Raw genomic sequence first — 5,829 nt, 5'->3', positions numbered from 1 at the left:
AGATTCTTCTTCTTTTGAACATATGTGCTTGTATTTTTTCCAGCAATTCATTGCATAGATTTTATGAAATTCCAAAAAATTGCACCAACCAAGGCCACTCTGGAGCCATAGCACTTGGTCAAACTTTCATCACACTTTAAATGAGTCACAAGACTTTTATCCGGTAATTCTGTGTTTTTGATATCTTTTTTTTTTCTCTTTTCTTCCACAGGAACAGTTTAGGTTTCATGAAGAATTTGATTTTTCATGGAATTTTCCCAACACTGCATGATGATATCATCAGCTGTAAAAACTGAGGCTGGAGAATAATCTGAAAAAAAATTAGTTACTTCTCTCACACCCAGACCTTTGCCCTACATGTATAATATATACATCAAAATGTAGCTATCAATGTCCTCTTTCATCCAGTGTCATTCTCATTGAGATGGGATTTATATTATTCTCTAATTACCTCCCTCCTCTGCTCCATCACCCCCCCCCCCCCCCCCCCCCCCCCACACACACACACACACATACATATGCAGGGCCTTGAGGTACAGGTATGTCACTGAGGTGCAGGGGAGGTATTGCCCTCCCCTCCTGGTCACCTGTGCCTCAATTTTATTCCATAACTTAGACACATTATTTACACTCTCATGACACATTCATATAGGTCCTTGGGGGCAGGCACACTGAATGGCGTGCAGAGAACGGTCTGTTTATTTAGCCTCACCTCTGGTGCCTGTGCCCACTTCAATTTTAAATTGCATGTAGACATTTAGGGTGTTGGGAGGGGCCGAGCTGTCACCAGCTGTTATCTGGCTGAAGATTGTTGGCGCCATGCTCCTCCCCTGTTTTAAATGCACTTTAGAACAGCATGCATCAACACAACATATGAGAGGGCCGATTGAGGCATGGGGTTTTCTCACACCCACGTTCTCTGTTCACCATCTTTCGGCGGGGGCTTTTGCACCATAGCTGCTGGGTGAACCCCATCTGGGGCTCTCCTCAGGTCTTTTCTTGGTGGGTGGTGTGACTGCCCCTACGGTGGTCCTCCTGGGGCTCTCATGCTCTGGGGTGCCTATAGATGTCTTGGGCCCAGGTCTCCTCCATGCCTGCTTCATGTTCTGGGGGGGTCAGGCTGTGTGGACTCACACACAGGTGTCCAAACGAATGCACACAATCTTGGTTGGCTGCTGCCTCTAAACATGTGATGTGTCATTAACACTGTGTGTGCTCAGTAACATTAAATATTTCATATTTACTGCTACTTATGCATATGATGGTTGTTGTTGAGGTTTCCCTGCTGTGTAGTTTTTTGCATGTTTTTTTTTTTTACATTTTATTTCAGCAGGTGGTGAAGATTTTTAGTGCCCTCTCTCTCTTCTTCTGTTAACTTTCTTCCCGTCTTCTCTTTCTTCTTGTCCATTCTGATTGTAATATATATCAAAATCCTAATACAAATCTAATAAAATATGACTTTCAAATGGACCAGTATAGCAAAAGCTGCAATGGACCAATTGGGAAAATAAATGTGCATTTTGTTTGGCCTTCAGACAATAAATCTGTTTACTTCAACTATATTGCAACCTGCCACATTAAGGTTGTATCCAGTTTCCACTGCAGATGCTCTTCCAGAGGACTACATCACTACGAGTGAGTCCTGGGTGCTCATGATTCTGTTGCCTCTTCACCAGGTGCCATTTCTTGGACTAATTTTTGTAGGTACTGCATACGGATGAACAAGGTGCCCCAATCAGTCAGTATCTCTTTCGGAATTCTGACTTGGGAGATGACCTGAAATGGTGCCTGTGCCACAGTTTTAGTTGCAGAAATGCTGGCCAGTAGCAATGCTTCGTGATATTGTCTTGCGGTTCACCACTTGGCATTCTGGGCAGGATGCACGTCACTGGCGCACATCTGCTCAATGGTCAGAGTTTTATATCCCATGAAAGGATATTTTCACTAGATGCAGAAGTGGATCCAGTAGCGGTTTTTGATACGGGCGACACGGGCGGTTGCCCGGGGCGGCATCACGGGCATTGGCCAAAAAAATAAAAATTGCTCGTACTCATGCTGCCCCGACATCATGCCAGCGCATATTCGGAATGGCACAGGCACCGATCGGTTTTCTATCGCCCATTTGCTGGGAGTAAGGGCGCCCTCCGTTTGCGAGGTACGCCTGCTGTTTGCTGCACAGGGAGGAGAGGGCGGGGCGGCGGGGGATTCTCTGGCTGGCTGGAGCAGCATCTAATAACCAACTCGCAAAATAAAATAAAATAAAAACAAAACAACAAACACGAAACACCAGACATTATAATACAGACTTATAATTTGCACCGATGTTTTTTTCGAAATTCTATACGCGAAAAGTGAGCGTGAGAGCCCTCGGTGCGCCTGCTTGCTGCTGAAGTCAAAGTAAACTTTATTGTCATCTCCGCTACATACAGTCCAGTATATAGAGAGATGAGACGACGAGGCTCCAGTTACAGCAGTGCACGAAAACAAACAATAAATATAAGAAGAGTAAGAAAATAAATACACACTTTAGGACTCGAGGTAAAGGGATCAACACAATTTAACATTTATAATTTACAGTTTGATGATTTAAAATTTCACACACAACCCGTCGAAAGGGGAGGGGCCGACTGCTTCCAAGTAGAGCACATTTCATTCATAATGTTGTAAATCCAAGCCCATTATGTATTCACGATCTGAATCCTGGGTTGTGTGAAATCCCAGAAATACACCTTAGACAAAGTGAATCTGTGAACTAAGGTGTAGGTCTATTAGGTTATGTTGTGGCGATCCTCGGGTTGAAGGATGGGTGTTCATACTGGAGTGCAAAATTAAAACTAATGGAAGATGGACAAGAAACGTTCAAAGCCATCAGGTGCTCAGTTTAGAAAAAATAGAAAAGAAGAGGAGGAGAAACGAGCAAAAGATACAGGTAAGCAGATGTGTGATTGGATAATGGCAGGTCATCCTGAAACGATCAGAGTCAGAATACTTTATTAATCCCTAAAGAAATTATGTGGATTTCAGTTGCTCCAAAAAGAAATGGTAAAAACAGTAACAGTAACAGACTAAACTCCAAACAATACATTATGTTACAGATTTTAATATTAATTAGTCATTGTCAATGGTTGATTTGTCCTGTTCTCATTGTATGAGGAATTATGATGGCTGTTTGGTAGCTGTTTGCATACAATGCATACTCTCTCTCTCTTCATATGTGTGTGTGTGTGTGTTTCTCTGGTGAAATTCAGTTTGGTTCCGACAACAGTTTTATGTCAATGTACAATCCTTAATATGTTTTATGTGCGTGTGTATGTGTGTGTGTGTGTGTGTGTGGGGGGGGGGGGGGGGGGGGGGGGGGCAGAGGGAGTGTTCGCCCGGGGCACCAAACAAGCTAGGACCGCCACTGAGTGGATCAGTGAAATCACCACACATGAGAACAGCTGACTGTGAGCACACATCATCCTTGGCACATTTCCATTTGTTTTCCTATTTTCAAGTACGGTTATGCTTTGAAGCTAACTGCACAAGTTGAATGACTTCTTAGTTTCAACTAGAGTCAACCTGTGTCCATGGTGACATCTGCTGGCCAATTTCACTACACCAATACACTACAGTGACACAGACAAGCTCTGCACAGTTACGAACAAAGCTACTTATTATACCAGACTGTTAATAATTATGATCAACACTTATTTAGGAGGCCAGAAACATATTGGAACTGTTAAAGAAAGCAGTCTGTGACTATAGTGATCAGTGTACTTAAGCAAAATTCTCTCTCTTTTAATATTCCTGTTGCTTTCAGTAACTTAATTTACAAAGTAAATCATTCTGAGAAAAGTCTGCTGTATTCATTGGAATAACCAAACATGTTTCCAGCTGTTGTGAGATCAGTCTGCTTTGTTTTCAGTTGATTTTGAAGCTTTCCAGGTGTTCGTGTCAGCTTCGTGCTAGAAACTGGCACAGCATTAATTTCAATTAATTAAAATCTATAATATTTAAATAAAAAAGACAGAATTCCTTATTTATAAAAAGGTCAAATTTATCAGATTTTCATAGGCTAATTCTGACCAATCATAACAGACCATTTCACACAGGTTGACCAGAACATTTTTAAATTATCTGTGCTGAGCAACCTCTGAACCATGAAGAAACTTTACTTTATACTGCTGTGGATGCTGTATCTTATAACTCTGGCATGATGTTTTACTGGGTCATAGTGAAACTGCATTACTCCTGCTCTTTATGAGATGATTACAGCAGAAGCGTCAGTGGGAATGAAAAAAAGGGATTACCTGTATTTAATGGATGTTTTTCTAACATTTCTTTTAACAGTATAAATGTATTTTTATGCTGTTATATGAGTAATGTGTTATAGTGATAATAAAGTAACTTATTGCAGCAAATAAAGTTTTCTGTTGAAAGGGAGTCAGAGCTGAAAATTCCTGCTGTTTTATTTTCTCATTGAAAGCAGAGAGGAGGTTTTTGTTGAGATATTCAGCTGTGAGTTTACGCCACAGATTCCACTTTAGATTCCAGTGTTTATAAGGAAAACGCTCTAAAGCACTCTCCGCCTGTGAGCAAAAACAAAACCACCCCCCCAAATGGCATTTAGGAAGGGGGGAAGTTTAAGGAGTAACAGCGGTGTTTTAAGATGTGAGAGATTTGCAACGTTTATCGCAAATCTTGTGTAGTTAGTGTGTAGTGTAGTCAATAGTTTTGTTGTGTGTGTCAGAACAATGAGGCGACTACTGAATGTTACAGGTGTTACAGGAGTGAAACATCTCCTGTTGTCAGGCTTGCAGGTATCAGACTGTTTTTCTCTTTTATCTCATAGTGGACAGAAATAATTTTTGGAGTGGCACAAATAATTTGTGTGGCAATTTGATGCAGAACACCTGATTGTTCTGTAAATAGTTTGAAATGTTTTTTTTTTTTTTTAAAACGCCTTGGCTGCATTTTTAGGTAAACAGTTGCAAGAAACTTGCATAACTCAGTTACTTTTTTGGAGAAGTAACTTTATAATTAATTGCCCAACATTGGTCATTATATACTGTATTTTGCAAACAGAGAGTTACAGGACTCTCTCCCAGGCCAGACTCGTACTCATAATACAAGTCAGGGCTTTATATATATATAAAGAAAGTTGTGTTTTCAAAATTGGAGTTCAAGTTATTTTTACTTCAAGTTAAGTTACTTCCAATAGTGTTAACATACTACACAGGTCATGAACAAGATTTTTTTTAAATTTACATTGTAAGTGGGATAAAGCAGTTAATTAAAAGTAGTCTAACATAAATGTAAATACTGTAATTTGATTATTTTAATAAGCCATGTAACTTGGATGGATTCGATGCTGGCGTGACCACAGTGCACACGTCCAAGGGACCGCTCAGGGAGTTTGTGTGTTCGCTCAGACACATGAAAAATTAGAGGGAACATTGATCCGTGGCCTTGGTTTTTCTAACACCTGCGCTTCAGAAGCTTCCCATCCCTACGAGCAATACACCATAATGCTTTTTGTGCACTGCATTCATGGATAGAGCCTGTTCAGTGCACAACTGCACATCCTCATCAGTTATTTAGTGAGCCAGAACTACACAATACGTGTTACTGGAACACTACACAGTAAGTCATTAAACTTGCAAATATCACGAAAGCCCCGAGATTACTAAAATTATATTATTCATAAATAATGTCATTTAATTATTTATACAAAATTCCTCGCATTAGAAGACTTTAATTGTGAAAGTAAGAACAGGAACAAGCTTTGCGTTAACATGTCGTATTTCCGGTACGACGTCGACAGACCCATTAGCAGTTCCTAGAACA

The sequence above is a fragment of the Neolamprologus brichardi genome, chromosome 15, assembly GCF_056152115.1.
Source record: "Neolamprologus brichardi isolate AB-2024 chromosome 15, ASM5615211v1, whole genome shotgun sequence".
In the NCBI taxonomy this organism is placed as follows: Eukaryota; Metazoa; Chordata; class Actinopteri; order Cichliformes; family Cichlidae; genus Neolamprologus; species Neolamprologus brichardi.
The sequence above is the reverse complement of the archived record's forward strand: the minus strand, read 5'-3'. Positions refer to the sequence as shown.